Here is a 22,655-nt window from a genome sequence, read left to right as displayed (position 1 = left end):
AAGGAGAACCCATGTGTCTCTAATCACAGACTTAAGTGGTACAACCTTTCTGGAGAGAAGTAGATCAGTAGGTATCAAAAGTTTTTAAGTGTTCAAAAATTTGAACCCCAAATCCCTCTACTAGCATCTAATCTGAGGGAAAAAATATTTAATGTGGTCAGTGATTTCCATGCAAAAAAGCTCATCATAGCTTTGCTATAACTAGAAGGAACATAATAGTTGAATGTTATAGAACCATACATTATTTATCTAATATTTTTCACATACACCTATATCATTAAATACTCATTAACAATTATATGGTTGAGGAAGGATCATTAATAATATTCCCATTGCTCAACTGAAAGGCAGACTGGGTGAGATAGCCAGCTAGTGGGTAGCATAGCTGAGAGCAGAAGTCAGGCCTTGTGTTTATTTATCAGTGTTCTCAGTTTACATAACGCCATAGATTACATTATTTAAAATAGAAAGTTACTGTTTTAAGATAGAAGGAGTGGTAAAAGTTTCTAATAAAAGCCTGATGGTTATACAGTCTACCAGTCATGTTAAGAATGTCGCATATTCAAACAGAATACAAGAGTACAGAAATATCATTAGTTTCAGATGTAGTTTTTAATAATTCATCAGTTGCATAAAATACCCAGTGCTCCATTATGTGCCCTACTTAATGCCTATCACCCAGTTACCCCATCCCCCTACCACATCCCTTTCAGCAACCCTCAGTTTGCTTCCTAGGGTTAAGAATCTCTCAAGGTTTGTCTCCCTCTCTGATTTCTTCCCATTCAATTTTTCCTCCCCTCTGTTATGGTCCTCTGCACTATCTCTTGTATTCCATGTATGAGTGAAACCATGTAATTGTTTTTCTCTGATTGACTTATTTCACTTAGCTTATAAGTAGACTTGCGATTACATTTAGGATCTACTTAGTAAAAAATAATTTCCCCATCATAACTTATTCACATCTTCGAAGTCATTTTATCCATAAAAAATAATCCATGGGTTCCAGGAATGAGGACATGCATATCTTTGCTTGGGGAGGGGGGTATTATTCAGCCTATCACAGTCTACCCTGTGGCCCCAAAGATGCATATCCCTATTACATACAAAATACCTTCACCATATCCCAACATCAGCTCAAGTCTCAACCCATTACAGTATCAACTCAAAGTCTAAAACCTCATCTGCATCTCATCAGCTCAAAAATCCCAAATGTAATCCTTTATATCAGGTATGGGGTCACTCTGGTTATGATCCATAGTGGGGCAAAATTCCTCTCTATCTGGGACCTGTGTTCCTGCTTCCAAATATAATGGGTTTGGACCTTAACAACAGTTACAGATGTTCTCATTCCAAAGAGATAAACTAGAAGGGAGGAAGGGAAGAAATAAGTCAGCAGTTCCAAGTAATTTCAAAATCCAGCAGGGAAGATTCCATTAGGTTTCAAGGCCTAGAAATAATCTACTATAGTTTAATGGCTCTAACATGAGGCCCTGGGCTCCACCCTCAGAATAATTCATAGGTTTGTTTTGTTTTGTTTTCTGAAAAGTAGAACATGTTTGCAGCAGAACAATTCTATTAGGCTGTTTCTTGCCTATAAAATTGTAGGATTCCAATAGCCTTCCTCAATTTCATCTACCTCTATCCTTTCAGTTCAAGCTGGCAGTATCTCTGCTGATGTTATCAAAAACCTGTGGGTCTCCTGTGCATGTTATAGGATTCATGCCATTCGATGGACGATCTTCCATAGATCTTTCCTGGACAGTCCTATCCTTACTCCTGGCTTCTGCTGAGGTGGTTAAAGAGACCCATGAGTCATACATCTCATTTCTTTAGCACTAGAAAAACGTTTTCCAGACACACTCTTGAGCTTCTTTCTCTCCATAGTGTAGTTTTCCAACTGTGAGTCTCCTAATTTTAGCATCTTTTCCAATCTGGACAAAATGAGAATTTCCCAAATCATCAAGTCTGGTTTCCTTTTTGTTTAAGAATTTTCCCCTCAATTTGCCAGTTTCCTCTCACATTTTACTATAAGCAGCAAGAAGAAACCTTCTTGGTTTTATTTCTCTGGAAATAACCAAGTTCGTCGCTTATAATGTGTTGCATTCCACACAACCACAGGAGAAAATTCTGCTATCTTTTCTACTACTATATAACAAAGATCACCTTTCCTCCAATTTCTGATGGCATATTCTTCATCTTCTTCTCAGTCCTAACCCGGAGCACCTTTACTATTTCTAGCAACATTGCACTTATGGCAGTTTACATTTTCTCTAAGACAATCTCAGCTTTTTCTACTGTGCTCCTTACTGAGTTCTTGCTAGTGGAGTCTCTGATATCCATGTCTCTGCCAACAGTTTGTTCTAAGCAATCCAGGCTTATAATGTATATAATGCCTATAATGTGCCTTCAAATTCTTCCAATTTCTGTTCCTTACTCAATTCTAAAGCCACTTGCATATTTTCCGGTATTTGTTACAGCTGCTCCCCACTTGCGGTAGCAAAATCTATACTGGTTATCCTATGGCTGCTGTAATGAATACCACAAATTTAGCAGTTTACAACAAAGATATCTTCTCACAACTCTGTCTTCAAGAATCACTAAGGGATCAGCTAGGTCATGCTCCCTCTGGAGATTCCAGGGAAGAATCGATTCCTTGCCTTTTCCAGCTTGTGGTAGCTACCAGCATTTGTTGGCTTGCAGCTACATAACTCCAGGCTCTGCCTCTGTAGACACATGGCTTTCTTTCTCCTCCCATTGTGATTGCATTTAGGTCCTACCCAGATAATCTCCCATCTCAAGATTTTTTATTCACCTCTAAAGGTAACATTCACAGGTTCCAAGGATTAGGACTTGGACAGGGGTGCATTACTCAGCCTATCACAACCCCCCACTGTAGAATATTCTTTGACCAGCCATGCACTTACATAATAACTTTCTTGTTTCTCTTGATCCCAGTTATTTGTATTAGGAAGTCTTTCCTATTTTCATATCCCACTGAAAAGTTCCTGGCCCTCATATGTAAAATGCAGGTAATTTGCTATCATCTTTGCAAAATAATGATGGTGACAACTGTGACATGAATTTCAAATGAAGGCCCCAGAATAAATTGGAAGCTCAGAAAGCTCTCTTCTACCACTGCCTCTGTGCCACTCAAGTTGCCAGTTAGAAGATGAAAACAACAATAAGAACAGGTCAAAGGCATATTGTATTCTCTAGCAGTAATGGTAGATGTTATTTGCCAATTAATTTTCCTAAAGTTCTTTATGCCTCCTGCCTCCTCCAGATTACTGACCTCTAAGGGGCCACAACCACTCTTATGTTACAAAATTCTTAGGATTGCAACAGGAAGCTTTAATGTGTTTATTTATAATTTAAAAATACTGAAATGCAGGCCTATTTCATGAAGACGGCAGCACCTAGGGTCAAGACTTTAGATTGTAGCCCAAGCTAGATGGGTTTTAAATTATTTAATAGGCTATTTCATCTGGGCTGGTAACAAAGAATTGTTTTTAATCTGTTTCTGAAGGCAACTCTAAACACCATAGCAAAGATGTAAGAAATCGTGTGATGTAATAAAATCACTAAAGATGCAATATTTACTCCTCAAATATTGAGTGGTATTCAAGGTACTGACTTACAACTAATAACCCAAAACTCTAGCCACAGACCTAACCTAACCTTTGAGCACTTACATTGATCCCTTGGAAATGGGGACTTCCCAGGTGTTAAAGAGCAATTAAAAAGGTAAAAATTTTTGTCATACAAATATGGAATTAATAGATATCAAAGATTCTATCACTATTATGTTTTATTTATCGTTAATCAGCAATAATATTTTATCAATCAACAACAAGTTATAACCAGTTCAAAGGAGAATTCAAAGAACACACAGAAGCCAGCAATCAGGAAAGTGAAATGAATTAAGAGATACAGAGGGGTAAGTGTCTGAGGGTAATGATCAAACGCATTCCAAAAGGTAAAATGCACTCTCATTTCCATGGACAGGAGTCATTTATCCATTCCCTACAACTCAACAATGTTGTGAAATATTTCAAAGACAAAGGTATAGGCTCCTACAGCAACTGATCTTTCAGCAAGGGGCACCACACAGGACACCTGATAATCTTTTCTGCCTATTTCATTATGTTTCACAAGTTTTCCTGACAAGTTGTGGAGGATAGAATTTCTGACAATTTTCTCTCCATTTCAGACTCCAGGTAGTTTATCACCAAACATATTGACATGAGTCAGAGTTCACTCTAAGAACAACACAGCATCCTCTCACAGGTCATACTCTCCAAATCATACACTTAGATGAAGCATTTGGCCCTATTCCACTCAAAAGAAGGCAGCTATTTAGACTGTCTGCAAACCCCAGGATGCTAGGGCATGGAGACACTGTGCCCCAAATGGCAAAATGATGGGATCTTCTGAAAACTTTACAATATAAATATGTAAGAACTAGGAAACAACTCAAAAAAGAAATAGAGCATGGAATTAACTCCTGATCACAAAACACTTAAGGAAAGATTATCACTCAATAGAAATCCTGGTACACCACCCCCCTCCAAAACACTCCTCTTTCTTTTTCTTTTCTTTTCTTTTCTTTTCTTTTCTTTTCTTTTCTTTTCTTTTCTTTTCTTTTCTTTTCTTCTTTTCTTTTCTTTTCTTTCTTTTCTTTTTCTTTTCTTTTCTTTCTTTTCTTCTTTCTTTCTTTTTTCTTTTCTTTTCTTTTTCCTTTCCTTTCCTTTCCTTTCCTTTCCTTTCCTTTCCTTTCCTTTCCTTTCCTTTCCTTTTCCTTCCTTCCTTCCTTCCTTCCTTCCTTCCTTCCTTCCTTCCTTCCTTCCTTCCTTCCTTCCTTTTTCTTTCTTTCTTCCTTTCTTCCCTTTCTTGCCTTTCTTCCCAGTGAAGCCCTGGCCTTTGCGCTTCTGTGTCCAACTTTGCATCACCCAATTTTAGAAATCAGTTTAGCTGGAATCCCCCCCTCCCTCTGCTGGCTCCTTGTAGTAATTTTTATCCACTGATCCTACCCTGCTCCTTGCCTATAAACCCCCAATTGTCTGTACTATATCAGAATTGAGTGCAATTCTGTACTAAGGTCTCTCTTCTCCCATTATAACAGTTCCTGAACAAAGTCTATTTTTACCACTTGAACTACTGACCAGTTCTGGTTTTCTCTGACACCCCTAAACACAAAGTCACTTAGAGTACAAAAGCTTCATGGCACTCACAGAAAACCTGGTGTATCATCTCCCAATTATGATAACTATTACAATTTAACTACACATAGGCTAGCCAATGCTTCAAGCAAATATCACACATAAAAGTAACATGCATATATGTATATATATCTTGACAATACACATACTTTATATAAAACATTAACATTTATAATGATTTATGCCTGTATCGATAGATATCATTTTTATACATTAATATATCATTCTTTACTATGCAGCACTTAATTATTAATAAGTACTAATGCCTAAGTGCTATGGGAAAGATGTTTTTTAATTTTATTTATTTATTCATGAGAAACACAGAATGAGAGGCAGAGACATAGGCAAAGGGAGAAACAGGCTCCCTACAGGGACCCTGATTCAGGACTCGATCCCAGAACCCCGGGATCACGCCCTGAGCCAAAGGCAGACGCTCACCACTGAGCCACCAAGGTGTCCCTATGGGGAACTTTAAAACAATGAAAACACACAGTCCTTGTACTCCATAAGCATATGGTTTTGTTGGAGCAGACAGGATACACACATACCATATCATCCTATAAGAAAGTGTAATGATCAAGGGCTCCGAAGTGGTACAATAAGCATAACAGGTTCAGTGTTCCATCTGGTGAAAATTACCAACAAAAATCCCTTAACTCTCCCATTAACTACAACTTTGCACCACTTCTCAATCAGCTCATGGCAGCCAATTTTTCCCTAAACCTTCCTGCAGATACTTACTTCTTAGTACCCAAATGTTTTGCTTTTTAAGGGGTCATGTTTTCTGGAAAAATAAGGTAGAATGTGCGTGATGTGACCTCGTTACAAAATGATTTCAGCATCTGACCAACTATCTGTGAGCTGAAACCACTGGACAAGGCTTTGAGGAGAAAGCCCTGAAAGAGAGTGGGGTTTGTAACCCTTTTGGGGCTACGGGTTCCTTCATAAATTAGCTAGTGTGATAGGGTGTGACAAACAGCAAGATAGGGGCTGAAGGTAATGTGTCTGATGGCATGCTGTGAAATACAGCAGCCTACGGACTGAGTGAACTTATAAAAAACAGACGAAGCTGCCTGATTTTCTGTCCTCCTAGCTTTGTCCATGGCAGACCTGCCATGAGAAATTCAGCTCTCAGATGCTCCCAGCCTAGCCTCTGTGGTCAGGTAAGAGGTGACCACAGTTAATTATAAGGAGCCACTAAAGGAGCATAAACTATAGGACAGAATCAAAAGGACAGAGGCAGCAAGAGGCCTTCGGCCCCAAAGAAGAAAAGTGCTGATTCCTAGGAGAACACACATGGAGGAACAGGACCATAAGAAACAAATGCAATCCATTTACTTCATAGAGTTTCTTCTTTTTGAACATTTTTATGTAAAGCATCGAGAACAGCAGAGCCCTGTATTTGATGAGTCTCTGGGAGAAAAGCTCTCAAATTGAAGTTCTCAGCAAAGAGCTTGGCACCCATATTTGAGAAAGTAAGGCAGCAAGGAGAAAAGACAGCGCATGTGACTGTCATTCCCAGCACAAATACTTCAACTCCAATTCCAGTGAGCAAGCATGCTCGTCCTACTTAGTGGGAAGGTCAAAATTGTGAGAATATTTAATGCAGACACACATGCATTTTATAATAAAAACTCCCTTAGCCTACATTATAAAGTACATGTGCAGAGTAGCAGGGTGTAGCAATATTTATATTCAGATTTTTTTTTATAAAAGGAACATGAAGTTACCATGGGAACCTAAGACTAAGTAAAGTAATAGGTATCTGATCTATTTATGACACATCCTCTTCTCTGCATTTGCCAGACAGTATTGCTTTTTAGAAATTATTTTGAAGAAGTTGATGTTTTAAATCTGAGTCCAATGTCTATCTTTGTAAATGAGGCCTTACAAGTATTCATTTTGTAAATCAGCAAAGATTTATTGAGCACCTCCCATGTGCCAACTGTAGGCATGTGGATGCTGGAGCTACTGCAGTGAACAAAACAGTCTAGTCCCTGCTCTCTAGTCCCTTACGTTTTCAATAAAAGTGTCCAGGGCTACTTGGAAAGAGCCAGTTTAAACCATTTGCCTTCCTTGGTGTCTCAATGCAAGCCTATAAAGGAGGAGGCAGTGAACTGGCAACAACAGACCTAGAGCCCCGTCTCACCTCTACCAGTGTGAAATTGAGATAGAGAACCAGAAGGGACCCCATGAGAGAAAAATTGTTTTTCTCCCTTTGCTTCTTTTCCAGCTTCTATTCTTGATAGGATCTGCACCCCAGCCCTATTATGCACAGGCCCTGTAATGAAAATACCATATGTTCCCCTTGTAAGGGACAAGAAGGTAAGGATTGCTCTAGAAAAAAATAACATCTAAGGAAGGACCAGGTGAGAATGACCATACACTTATCCCAGACCACCAGCACTAGATATCTCCAAGACCCCCTGGCTCTATGAATATCTTTGTTCTAAATATCTAAATATCTCTTATCTTTGTTCTAAAACTGGTTCCTGGATGCCTAGAGGGACATGTGCAGACCATCGTCCTCAATAAAAACCTCCAGATCACAAAGATAAGACTCATGCTCCTTTCCTTTCTGAGTCTCCCAGACACTCTGTCTGCATCTGCCCTCTCTCTGTCTTCCACAAACTCTGCTTTCCCCTCCTGCTAGCTCATGTTTGACTTCCATCCTGTGTGAAGCCAAAGACCCCCTGCAGGTACCCTTGTAGGTCCTTGGACTTGGCCTGCCCACATCAAAATGTAAGACCCTGAGTTGCTCAACCAACTCCATGTATTCAAATTCCTCTTCATCCTTGAAAGAGAAATCTCTGTAGAATTACAGTCTGTATCCCATATTTTCAGTTTCTTTTTTTTTTCTTGAGATTTTATTTATTTATTCATGATGGGGGGGGGGGAGGGAGAGGCAGAGACCTAGACAGAGGGAGAAGCAGGCTCCATGCCAGGAGCCCGACGTGGGACTTGATCCTGGGACTCCAGGATCATGCCCTGGGCCAAAGGCAGGTGCTAAACCGCTGAGCCTCCCAGGAATCCCTATTTTCAGTTTCTAATAAAGGGAAACCAACTACCTTCTATACTATTCTGCACTATGAGGGCAAGTTTCAAAAAAAATAGCATTCTAAACCAAACCTACCCATGAAGAAATGAAGGAAACTTCAATTTTCTCAAGAAATCTACAGAGAGACAATCTATAATAATATCAATATTAGAAATATTAATTTTAAAACTCTTGTAGAAGGTACTGAGGAAAATGTATTATAAAATCTTTAAACACATGCAATCATTAAATTATTACTTAACTATATTCAAACTTGCTGAATAAAAATGTTTCTCTTTGCTCCCACAAACTCACAAAGAGTAGTTTCTGAAGGCAGCAAGGAGTGAAAACAGAGTAATGCTTTGCAACACCAAAAAATAAACAGAGTAGAAGTGAAAATGACACTAGATGTAGGTATCAACAATTTTTTGAAAGATGGAAAGCACAAGATGAGCTTTACTGACTAATCAAAGCAAGAAAATCTGAAAGCTAAGGGCCTCATAGGCAGATGATAACAGGAAGAAAGTGGATTTGAACTGCAGGAACTCTCATAGTTGAAAGCATGAAATATCTCAGAAAGCAAAAACATCTACAAACAACAAGACTGGTTAAAAATCTGATGAAGAATGTAGACTCCTCCCTCCCAATTCCCTTCCATATCACCACCAGAGACAAGGATTATTTCCTCTAGAAAAACATATTCAGGGAGGTTATAGATTCAGGAACATGAGTGCAGCAAATGGAAGGAAAGGCCTCTTACTGACAACAGGGACCATGAAACCTCAAGGACACTTCCCCATCAATACTGAAATCTGAGCTCAGCCAACTCCAATACCACTGTCCTTTCCACTTGGACCACCATCTCCAAAGACTAGTAGAACCCCCTGCTCCCAAAAAGGAGCCCTCGGGAAATGTGACACCTCACATCAGGACGGTTATCATTTCAGCTGATTTTTATATCTGCTTACATTAGAACTGAGATGAGCTGGAATCTCAATTTTGTCCTTTGTCCACAAATACAATAATTATTTTTGTTATGAACAATAACACTAACAACATTTGGAGAACTGCATATGCTTTTCCAAAACAATTTTCATAACATTTTCCTACTTGAATTGAGTCACACAATAGTCCTACAGAGTGGGCAAGGGTCTTATCACTGTCATCATGGCCGCTGTCCTTTATCAATGACCATCTCCTATGGCCTGGATGACTACCACCAAGAGCCTAAGTGGCACAGATCTTTGGCTCCTGCTCCTCCATGACACTCCTCAGCCATTTCTAATGATAATCACCCCTGTTCAAAACCTTGGCTGGGGAAAAAGCCCATAATCCTAGCATAGTATAAAAGGTCTTTCTTGATTCATTCTCTATCTGCTTCTCCACATATCATTTCTCACCCTGTTTCATGTATGAGATACTGAAACGGAACCAAATATGCTATCCTCTTCCTTGCCTCCAGGCTCTAGTACATGACTTAATCTCTGCCTGGAAGGCTCTCTGGTGGTACCTGGTAATAGCCTCAGGACATCTGTACAATAACAAAGAGAGGTGTAGCAGGTTCTCTTTCGGGCTCACTCCTAACATTTGCAAAACCAAGGGCAAGGATCTAAATTGAGGTGCCCTTTCCTCTTTTATATACCCACCTCACACCTTAAGCAGTCTCTGCACATAACAAGTGACCACCCCAGCTGCACATCCATGGTCTCAGTGCTTCTTCCTCAAACAGTCTACAATCTGGATGCAACTGGGAAGCAAACGCGGGCATTTAAAGCATGCAATTCTAAAGTCATGTCATCCAGAGCATGGTATAAAAGGGTGGAGAATGGGGGATATGACATCCAGGTGGGTACAGCTCCTCAGCCTACTGACGAGAAGGCAAGAGGAGGAACACATCTGCAGGAGAACCAGAATTAGGCTCTCTTCAGCAGAGACCAAGGTAGGAGTCACACTTACCTGATCTGAAGGTGGTACTGGTCCCCATTACAGAACAACATCCAAACAAGAAAAAGATCTACCACTTTATAAAATAATCTAGGAGGGAGGGAGAATTGGTCTAACTTTTGAAGGGTTTCTTGAATGGAAGTAATTTTTTTCTTTTTTCTTTTTATTTTTCCTAACCCAAATTAGAACTGTACAATGCTAAGTAGAAGTTCAATTTTCCAAAAGGCGAAAGCCAAATCCAAGGAAATCTACCTGTTATGTCTAATTATATATGGCTGCAAGTTTATCTGCCTATAATAGAAAGTACATTTTTTTAATAAAAATCAGGCTGGAACTGAAAAGGCACCCTTGCTTCTGCAAAATTTGAGCAACTACTTACTATTTAATAAGCACCAAGAGAAACTGCATCAAAAGTTTCAGAAATATATTAAATATACCCAGTGACACATCAATTCCACTTCCATTTCTAGGCATGTAATCCAAGGACACCATAATAGGTTTGCATTTTAGCATTATTTAAAATACTAAAAACTTGAAAATAATCTAAATATGCAAGAATAAGAGACTAGTTAATAAATTATTGTGTACTCATGACAGGATTTTATAGAATCCATTCTAAAATGATAATGCCAAAGCCATACTTAATAACAAAAATATTTCTGACATTTAAGTGTCATATTAAGGTTAAGAAACACTGTGTTAACCCTTTTAAAGTGGATGAGCATATAATCGCTCTATGGAAAAGGGACTCAGGTATGGATTGCAAAAGGTTGACAATAGTGAACTGAATGCTGAACATAGTGATTTCTATTTTCCCTTTGTGATTCTGTATTTTCACATTTCTCTACAGTTACAATGTATTGCTTTCTCTAAGTTTAGGTAGGTGCTTTGCTAAGACATAAAAAATGTTCATATTTCTCCTGATATTAGGATAAGGTACCTGGTAGGACATGCAAAAATTGAAAGGACATCATTGAAGGATTAATCCATTATCATTCATTAGCAGCTCAGTCCAGATTAGTTTCTCTGATGAGTGTCAGTTATCGAGCAAGGCTTTAAGGGCAAAGGTCCGAAGACATAGGTCAGATGAATTCTGTACAAGGTAACATGGAAAAAAGACCTAGAGCTTAAGTATTGTATAAGCAGGCAGAAAGAGGGAGGATTTTGCTAAAAGGAGGAAAAGAAAAATGGGCAGAGTCAAATGGGAGAAAAGAGGACAAGGAGGTGGAAGAGTTCTGAAAACACACTTTGCTGACTTCGTAATTTGGTTCAGAAAAAGGCAAACTCCACATCTGAATCTAGCTAAGCCACTGGCAGAGTTCAGCCAGAAAAGATTTATAAAAATACATTTTAAATTCAAAAGCTAATAATTGTCAACACTGCCACTTGAAATTGAGCTTCACTTGTAAAAAGTGTCTACAGAAATAGCATAGGTGATAAGTGGCTCTGAACATTTTGACATCCAAATCATGTTTTTGCTTGAAAATTTTGTAAGCTAAGTAAAAATAAGCTAGTTATGTTCTTTTGCACTCAACTGATGTTATAAGAAGCTCTCAAATCAACAGAACTTTTAAAAATCCTAATAACATCTAAATGTCATAACTACACTCCTAGAAAACAAACTTAAAACATCTATTAAAAGGCTTTTCTTAAAAAAAAAAAAAAAAAAAAAAAGGCTTTTCTTTTTAATCATAAAGAGTGAGAATTGTTCTGTCTGGCTAGCATTCTCTTCCCATTTCTTCAATCAACAGCATGCCCCTTGCCCTAGTTACCTTTTGGGGAACTGTTCTAAGATTCCATGCAGTTCTGACTGGGCAGCCATCTCAGAATACCCTCATATAAACATGGTATCTGGCCAGTATTACTAAATACGGTGTCAGCCAAGATAGAGAAAGCCCACTATAGCTTCTCTTTCCCAACTTGCCCAAAAAACAAAAATCAGGACAAAACAAAAAATGGCAGGTGGGCTGGGAAAGAAAATCAAAATTTGAATAACAACTAGCACACTGGGAGTTTGTTGGCTTCGAACTGAAGGTGGGCCAAATCAAGGAACTGTCTCGTAGGTGCGGACTGCAGAGACTCCAAGAGAATCCTTTCTGGCCACAAGACCAAGAAAAGTAAACTCCGTTAGCTGGATCATGGTGGAGCAGGAAGGAGGGGACCATGTGTTTCTTCATTTGTCCTTTTTCTCTCGAAGCCCTGGTCCAAGGCCAGCCTCAGTTGCAGAACCGCACTGATGTCACCAGAGTGACGCAGGCAGCTGATACCTCAAGAGAAAACCCATCTCTCCGGACAAAAGAACTGGAACAGGGGCTCCTCCTGTGCAGAGTTCTGGAGAGATTCCTCCTTGTTCCTCCTCTCACTTCCTTCTCTTGCCATTTCATCCTAGTTAGGCAGAGTTACAGAAAAGCACAGATGCTAAAACTATGCAGTAATCCATCTTTCTGGCCAGAGGAGTCCCCAGAGGAACAGGGAAGGGGATCTTCCAGTTCTATGTATGAACCAAGAACACAAGCCCCAGGCTCACCTCCAAGCTGAGTCTGTGTGGCATATCATGAAAGAAGCACAGCGCCATCACAGAGAACTCAAGTTAGCTATAAACCATCACTTCAACTAAACCCTGAGTGGCTCAAGCAGGAGGCAGACAACTCCAACCACTGGAAAGAAAAAAAAATTAGCAAATGCTCTAAACACTGAATCTGCCACATAACAAGAGGTGATCTGTAATCTAAACCTAACTGGCCTGCTCTCACAAACAAAATACTCTATAAATGATTGTAAAGGGACCCAGAGACTCACAGCATAGTTTTTCTTAATTGAGGTATAATTGATGTTTAACATTATATTAGTTTCAGGTGCACAACACAGTGGTCAATACTTGTATATATTGCAAAATGATCACAATTAATTAACATCCACCACTATACACATGTACAGATATTTTCTTGTGATAAAAACTTTTTGAGATTTACTCTCTTAGCAAGTTTCAAATATGCAGTACAGTATTATTAACTGTAGTCACTATGCCATGCATCACATCCCCAGGACTTGTATAACTGGAAGTTGTACCTTTTGACCATCTTTGCCCATCTCGCCCACCCCCTGCACTCCACCTGTGGCAACTGCTAACCTTTTCTCTATCCATGAGTTCTGCAACATAATGTTTTAAATATCTGGAATATAACTCAAAATTGTCTGATATACAAAAAACCAGGAAAAATCTGACCAATACTCAAGAGAAAAGCCACCAGTATATGATAACCTTCAAAATGCACAGGTATTAAAATTATCAAACAGAGAATTTAAAGCAACTATTATAACCATCTCCCATGAGGTTATAACATTCAGGAGCCTGAAGTCCTCACAGCTGTTCCACATTTCAACCGATTATTTGAGCTACCCCAAAATACATCTAATAAACACCCTATTTTAAAGCTAAAAGTGATTTAAGCTGAGTTGCTGTCACCTTCAACCAAGAGTGCTGACAGATACTTGAGATACAGTATACTTCCATGAAACCACCTCATATTCATGACTGTCTCAAATCCCAGATCAGGGAGTTGATTGCAGTGGTTGTGACGGCTGCTACCCATTATTGATTAACATGTACCAGTCATAGTGCCAAGTTCTTTCCACAAATCTCAGTGCTGTCCATAACCTTCTAAGGTAGAGTTTTTATAGATAAGAAAACTGGCAAATATTTACGTAACCTCCCAATGTCATACAGCTGATCTCTGGCAAAGCCGGGATTAGAACCTAATCTAATCCTAAATCTGCCTAACTCCAAAGTATGTCATCATGACCATGAGAGTTTCCTTGTTAGATCCTGAGAGCTAACGATGAATCTTAAGCCCTTATAAGCAGAAATCAATATAAAAATAGGTTATCCTATTACCTCTTTCCGAACATCACAGAAAGCAGAATTTAGCCAGCAGTAATTCCCTTCGCCCATTCCTTCCCCACACTTTCCTGTGTTCAATACCATCCCACCACCCTGTGTCCTGGGGGATCCAAGCCCTCAAAGTAAATTTAAAAGCATTTCTTCACAAGTTAGTTGCTCCAAGATACCTTTAATTTCTACCATAGGACTTCTAATTATTCAGCTTTATCTGTTTTCTTCTTATGCTGGTCTTAAAATAATGTTTAATGTTTTGTTTTCTAACTACAAAGCAATACATGTTCAGTGTGACAAGTTTAGAAAATCTGGAAACACACAAAGACAATAAATATCTGCTATTATCTCATCAGCCAGAAATAACCACTGTTATGATGTCAGTCATATTTCTAGATATGTTTATCTTAAAAACCATTATCATTTATATTACCTATTTTATACTACATAAGTAATAAATACTGACTGTAGAAAAATTAGAAAATACAGATAAGGATGGCTTTCCTTTCTATAGGTTTCTCTTGATTCATATTTTTTAAAACATATACAACAGTCACTTCAAGAAAATTAAACATTTGTCTTTCCAAAATATGATACATGTCTCTGCACCACAGGAATGAATCAGGACAAAAAGTATAAGGCACACTGCTTAGAAATTATAAAGTCTGATAATGTATTCCATTCCCCAGTACTTATAGGCATCTGCAGAAAAATATTTCCTCAGTGCTTTCTCACAGCCTTGTCCATGATACAGGTCAGAAATGTTAAGCAGACAGACTAATCACAGTCTGAGATGACCCTGATTCTAGGGTCACCCTCATTTTTCCAGCTGTGTGCCTTAGGAAAGCCACCTTACATCTCTGAGCCTTGATTTTATTATCCAGAATAAAATTGTTAATAGTTTCTCTTCTAATCTTGTAGGACTGTAATTAACTGATCACTATACAAACATGAGATGATCATTCATACACAAGACAAATATCGAGATCCATGTGCCAAAAAACCTCTTACTGAATTATTCTATTCCAGGCAGTGCATTATACTAGGCATAGAAAAGAAGGACTGTAACCTATTTAACTTATTGTACTTTACAAAGATGTTTCATGTGTCTTTTCTGATTTGATCTTCACGAAAACAATGTGAGAGGTAGTACTACATTTCTTCAATTCTAAGATGCAAATCTGAAGATTTCTGAAATCTCTATCAAAAGAAACTTGTCACCAGCTATGCAGAATGACATAACTGCCACGGCCTGGACCTGTATAACCTTAACAAGAGGTCAAAGATCCATTCATCTGATTATCATTTCAGTGGAGTTATTTGACTATTCCAAGAGATAAGGTTATCTTTGCTGCTTAAAACATCTGAAAAAAAAAAAAAAGAAAGAAAGAAGGATGCAACACTGCAATCACGAGAGAGGGTGTGCAAAAGACCACCTCTCCCACAAGAGATAATGTAACCATAGGGAGCAAAGTTGCCTATTCCCTAAAGAACAGATCAGTGACATTTAAATGCTAGAGTAAAACTACTTCTGCATCTTAAAGGACTATCCTGGGGCACTCAACCAAATGAGCCATTGACTTTTGGTTTTGGATCAGGTCTTGATATCAGGGTGGTGAGATCCAGCTCAGCACTCAGGGGAGTCTGCTTCTCTCTCTCTCTCTTTCCCTGCCCATCCCACTCCCTCTCTAAAAAAAAAAAAAAAAAAAAAAAAAAAAAGTAAATAAATCTTAAAAACAAGAGGATTGTCACTAAGATACCTGCCAAACACTTCAGAATAACTTCAAAGAAAAAAAAAATAACTTCAAAGAAATAGTATTTAAGTACAAGTGACAAAGCCAGAAGTATAACTAGTAGAAAAAGAATCTTTTAGGGATATTTATAAAACAAGGTTCTAGGGATATTTATAAAACAAGGTTCAAATGATTTACATTAGGAAGTAGACTTTAAAAAAAAAAAAAAAAGAGAGACAATAGGAAATGTAAGACCATAATCCAACCTTAACCATATGAAACTCTAAGAACTAATTAAGTATATAATTTGACAGATGCCTAAGCCCTGCTGAGCCAGGGCATGAGCCAACAAAAGACAAACGCCTTGGTGGCAAATAAAGTCAGAATGTAGAGAGAATGCACCAGGGAGGGCAGAATAACACAAAGGAAAATGAGGCAGAGGTCAATGTCACGGAAGGCAAGGCACAGGCTATATCAGGTCAAGACAGTAAAGACCAGGATCCCAAGCACAGGTTCAGAAAAGAAACATGTCACCCAGTCTTGGAAACTGCTGATTGAGTTCAGAAGAACCTATTTCAGGTGAAGGCAATCTTCCACAGAGAAAGTAAATAAGAATGATACATAATTAAGTGGATACATTTATACTACTAGTGTTTGAGAAAATATTGTATGCTGAACACAATGGGAATTTCCTCCTCCTTCAAAAAAGTTTATACAACTCTGGCACATTTTAAGACAAATGATGCTTTTAGAATTGAGGGAATATGGAATTGTGAGAAATCTGAGACCCAGCAGCACATGTAAAGTATAGTGAGGAGTCAAAAATAGCACTAGGAAAATTCTGTCTTCACTATATCACAGCTACTGACATTAGCAATTTACTTATTAATATGTATTATGGGTACTTCTTTTTATTACTTGCTTTTAGAGCTTAGAACTTCCTGTCTCAGCTGGACCCCCTCAGCCCCCTCAGCTTGTTTGCTTCTTTCCTAGTCAGCTCACTTTCCCACTGTCCTCAGGATAATCCTAACACTAATATTTTCAAGCCATATACCAGAGCCCAGTCCATTCACTCTCAACAGATAACCTTGCCTCCTCCCTCAACAAGAAAGTAAAACTTCTCTAAGGGCACCAGATTTCTCAAATGGTCTCCTTTCCTCTGTGCATGCCTGTATGGGCACGAACTTACCCAGCTGCTCGGCTCTCTCCCTTGAGTCTCATGTAACAGTGCATCCTTCCTATTTTACAAAAGGACTCTCTGTTCTTCAAGGCTTATCTTCTCCTCAAATTTGTTCCATTAATTATTCTTCTCCCTCTCTTCAGGCTCTCCTCTCCACATGTAAATTATTCATGTCTCTCCTATTTTTTTTAAGATTTATTTATTTGAGCGAGAGTGAGAGAAAGAGAGAGAGAAAGAGAGAGAGAGTGCACACACCTGGAGGAAGAGGTAGAGGGAGAGAGAATTTCAAGCAGACTCCGCACTGAGCACAGAGCCCATCATAGGGCTTGATCTCACAGCTTTGAGATCATGACCCGAGCTGAAATTAAGAGTCAGATGCTTAACTGACTGAGCCACTCGGGAGCCCCATGTCTCCCCCATTACAAAAAAAAAAAAAAAAAAAAGTCTCCTTTGAACCTGTTTGTTGGTACTTTATCATTTGCTCCTCAGATCCACCTCCAATCTTATTGTCCCAAGTGAGGCCCAGTGAGGCTGACCTCTAGACATTTTCATTCAAGTTCCTTTGTCTTCTGGATTCTGGTTATGTTTGTCCAGTGGGAGACACTGACAGGAGTCTGGTGGGAAATATTTATCTCCCTTCCTCCTTCCATAGCCACTATGCTTCCATTCCAACCCCATTCCATACCCTGGCCCCTTTGGGCCTATGAGTGTTAACAGCTTCTGGATCTGTCCCTGCTGGTTCCTAGTACCTATGTTGTAGGGCCCCTTAAAATATATCCATAGCTCCAGAAGAAGTTTCCATATTATATTTTATTCAGTTTAACTTTTTGTGTGAGCTGTTTCTGGCGAGGACTCTGATACACCTCATGTGTCCCTCCAGCTCTTTCCCATTTCTTCCCACCCATGCTTCCTGAAGGAGTAATCTATACTGTCTTCCACTATTGTCTCTCATTTACCCCTCACCTCACTGTGATCTGGCTTCCGCTCCACTCCATGAATCCACCAAACTGATCTCTCAAGTAGGATATTCAAGACCATTTATATCTGATTCTGTCTACCTTCCAGCTGTATCTCCCACCAGCTGCTATTAACTCATGTATGTCCCCAGGCAGAACAAGCATCCCTAGTTGTCTTAGGACCCGTACAGGATTCCTTCCAGCTATAACACAACCCTTCTCTGCTTCAGGCAATGAGTGAATTCCTAGTCATTGTGCAAGCTTCAGCTCAGGAAGCACCTTCTTCTGGGAATCCCTCCCTCCCTCACCAGCCTCCACCAGCTAGAATTCCTTCTCACTTTTATTTTTTTAAGATTTTATTTATTTATTCATGAAAGACCAGAGAGAGGGAGAGAGAGAAAGGCAGAGGCACAGGCAGAGGGAGAAGCAGGCTCCATGCAGGGAGCCCGATGTGGGACTCGATCCTGGGTCTCCAGGATCACGCCCTGGGCTGAAGGTGGCGCTAAACTGCTGAGCCACCCGGGCTGCCCTCCTCCTCACTTTTATGCCCAGCTCCTGTATACAGCTCTTGCACTCCTCACATTATATCACTGTGATTTACCTTGTAATCCCACCAAACACTTCTCTCTTTCAGGGCAGAAAGACTCCAGACTCCTGAGAAAACACATCTTGAGCCAAAAGTTCATGTGATAACACTTTATTGAGAAGTACAATTCCAAGGAAGCAGGAATAAGGGAGGAAAGAAGAGAAAGCAAATATAAGAAAGTATGTCACCAAGCTAGCCAGAACTTCCTTATAACTCAATGCTCAGATTTGTAGAATGTCTTCAGAGAGGCAGTATGAAGCCACTGGATCTCCAAACAGCTGATGCAGACTTAGGAAGAAAGAAGTTAGCCACTGAATTGCTTCTCTCATTGGTCAAAGTTTGGCCACATGGGATGTTAACTCCCCACAACTTGTGGGTTCCACGTATGTAAGTGCTGAATAGGTCCCACCATGTTGCAGGGGCAATAGGGAAGCTTTAGTGTTTCAGGAAAGGCACATGGCACAGGCATGAAGATGCTGTTGGGTTCTTTCTGCAAGCAACATGAGGGACTGCTCCCACAGCAACTTGGCCATGCTGTGAGAGCAGGAGAGGCTGTCTCAGTGAGCAAGACTAATGCACAGATCTGAGATGATACATAAACTGAATGTGATTCAAGAGCCCCATATCATTCCTGAAAAATAATAGGCACCCAATATATATGTACTGACTAACTTATTAGGAGAAGAAGAATTTACACCTGTGCCCAAATGACAAATCTCAACTGAGAAGTCTAAATCCCCCAATGGATAAGTCCACTAAGGCATTAATATCACAAAGAGTACCAGACTACAACTAACAAGGAGGCTCATGAGCTAAGAATTAGCTTTCTAAAAATTAGATGGCAGGAGTCCAATGCCGCAAGTTCAACCTTTTTATCATTTCTTCTCTTTCAGAGACAAATCCAGTACCCAAAGCTAAGATATTTTATTTACCAACCAGTGTTTCTCAATTTTGAGGGACAATCTTCATTGCTCAGAGATCTCCTACTCAGCTGATCCAGATTAATTTTATAGTTTAAAAACGAGAAAGGTTGCCATTTAAGTGAAATGATTTTTTCCAGTAGTAATATAGTGGTACAGAACTTGTTAGAAAATGGATCTTCCATGGATACAAATTCTATACCACATTAATAGAGAAAAGCTAATCAAACACTCATACTTAAAGCCACAGTAACCATTCTCTGAAGAACCAATGTAGCTGTCTCATAATATAGTCATGCTCATCTTATATTCTCCCTAACACATTCTACTTGTATATCACTCACTAGTACCTAAATAAGGCCAAAACTATATAACTAGACAAAAGAGCAGAAAGAACTCCATAGTCCCTTTCATCTTTTTGATAAGAAGGAATAAAAATTTTTTTAATGTTTTTAAATTTTTTTAAAAAAAGAAGAAATCAAAATTATTTACGATCATTGTTACCATAAGCAAATAAGGTAGGGTTAATAATTAGCCATTTCAACCTTAGAACAGAAAAATTAACCTATGAACACAACTTAATTCAAATGCTATCAGGTCTGTTAAAGTTCCTTGATCATGATGAGTTGAAATTTAGGTCTAGCCAACATTCATATTTTGTAGGTCAGTTCCCATCAGAAACCCCTTGTTGGAAGACATCTTGAAATGTCGTTTAATCCTTTTCCTCCCCTATATAATAGTAGAAAGATTCCAGAGCTTCCATCAAAATTCCCAGAACCACCTTCAAAACCGGAGAGTTAGTCTCTTCCTCCTACAATAGAGAGTAGCACCCAGCTGCAGGGTACTTTCCACACCTAAGAAAACTGAGCTGTGATGTTAACCCCCTAATAGGCTACTGGCTGTGCTCCAGAGTTCCATAACTGGAGAACCTAAATTTCATCATAATGAGCTCAAAGGGGTATCCAAATTTCTGCTCTAGTATTACATTCTTGAATTACATACTGTTTTAACAAAGGCTTCACAATCTTTCAATAATGGCTCATATTTACATTTACTGTTAAGTATTTGACTCATGGATGATATTGGAGAAACCATTACCCTCTCAAAAATTTAAAAGTAAATTTCTCCTTTAACATTTTTATTAAAATGCTTCTGCTTAAATGCTTGTTTTATTGCCTTCACAATGAATTTTAAAGTTGGTGTTGAAAAAAAAGGGTTGGGGTTGAAAGAAACGATCTATTTCCAACTATTTTCTTAGCTATAGTAATTTATCTTTCAACCAAAAGAGAATTATGTATTGATCTAATAAGTACAAGACTCTGAAACTAAACCTGCTTTGATTCATGGGCAAGTTGTTTAACTTTCCATCCTCTGTAAAATAGCAGTAATAATAGTATCCTCCCAGGGTGTCTCAGTGGCTCAGTTGGTTAAGAATCTGACTCTTGGTTTCAGCTTTAGGCATGGTCTCAGGGTCATGAGATGGAGCCCGGCATTGGGCTCCACACTCACCAAAGAGTTCACTTGTCCCTCTCCTCCTGCACATGCACACACTCTCTCTCTCACATGTGCTGTCATAAATAAATAAAAATCTTTAAAAATAATAGTAATAATAGTAACCACCCCCATACAATCAAATGAGCTAATATATGAGAATGCTTGGGACATGCCTGGATCCTAGCAACCACTATAGACATATTGCCACGATTACTAAAAGACAGTTTAAACACAGTTTGAAAAAAATATCTATGATAATATGATGACATATTGTTATATGCCTGTGTGCGCTTGTCCCTTCCTCCAGAGAATCTAAGCAACCTAAGGGAAAGGGTAATGCCACCTCTATCTTGATAAATCTCATAAAGCCTATCATGGAACCTGAAATACAAGTTCTTCACAACACATGTGCTCATGAAACAATGAACCAAAATATATCTCACTTACCCAAAAATAAAAGTTCTCTCCAAAGTTTTAAGAAAACAAAGAGAAAGTCTAAGTAAGTAATTTTATTTTTCTCTCATGCGCAACATCAATTTAAGTAGAAACTGACCCGACAACACAGTATTATAAAACTGTTAATTATAAAATCAAATCGCCAAAGTCTTTCATAGTGAAAGGTTCTCCTGCTATTACAGTAAAATGAACACATGAAAGCTAACCAATCACCTATTTTTGTGATGGTTTCATAAATAATGAACCAACAGATTGTGGATATTTTTTAAATATGCAACTTCAATCAATTTTGTCTTTATTTCCCTTTTAAATTACACAGGCTATATGCTCTGGGCTCCAAATATCATTTGGTTTAGCTGTAATGAAGACAGTAAAATATGCACATACAAAACATGTGCCTATTTAGAAATAAGAGATTCTCCCACTCTGGCTTTTGGCTATATTGCCTCCCAAATCAGGAGACTGGCTGCAGCAAGTGAGCAGGAGTAGGCTCTGAGGGTTATGGACTCCTATTTTATTTCGAGGTATCCTGAATAATTTTAAGTGTAAACAAGCACACTAGAATAGACAGCCCATTTTAAAAGTCACATTTGCACATGTCTTGGCCCTTTTATTTAAAGAAAAGAAACTGCCGTGCCATTGCCAATGGCACTTACTACCACTCATACAGAAGTGACTGCAAAGAAATTCACAAAGTAGAGTTGATTTTCATTTTTAGCCCACACTTAACCCCCCCCCCCACCGTGGCAGCTCTGCCATCATTTCTGATACGTTCTGTTGGCACCTTGCTTCTTTGCCTCAAATTTCAAATGGAAGGCCCTGAGCTCTGTTCTTTACACTGAGACCCCAAGGAGTAGAAAATTGACAAATTTGAAATATAAAAATAAATAGTGCATCTTTAATATTATAGAACAAAATTATAAGAGCCCCAAAACTTGATTCAGTCTTGGATAAAATTAAAGAGAAACTATAGGTCAAAATAATATTTTAAGAGATGCCATGTGAAGAAATAATCTTGCAAATCATAGTTCCTTATGAATTCAAAGTATTGAACTAGCACTCTTGCACTTCTCAGGGAGATAAAAAAAGAGGTCAAAGATTATTTATTTTCCAAGGACCACTAGACCACACTTGGACAAACAGCAAAAACAAACAACTGGTTGGGTGGGCTAATGGTCTTACTTCAGTTTATATCTACAGAGACCATGGCCCTCACTGTAAAATATTACTCTTCTTCA

General features: G+C 38.8%; 1 protein-coding gene across 2 annotated transcripts in view; it reads right to left on the bottom strand.

The window, feature by feature from the left end:
• ELAPOR2 (endosome-lysosome associated apoptosis and autophagy regulator family member 2) overlaps positions 1-22,655 on the bottom strand; it is a 171,753-nt gene that overhangs the window by 91,522 nt on the left and 57,576 nt on the right. The gene's annotated exons all lie outside the window — the stretch shown is intronic.

Source organism: Canis lupus, chromosome 18 (genome assembly GCF_048164855.1).
Source record: "Canis lupus baileyi chromosome 18, mCanLup2.hap1, whole genome shotgun sequence".
Classification (NCBI taxonomy): Eukaryota; Metazoa; Chordata; class Mammalia; order Carnivora; family Canidae; genus Canis; species Canis lupus.
This window is presented reverse-complemented; position numbering and strand designations above follow the sequence as displayed.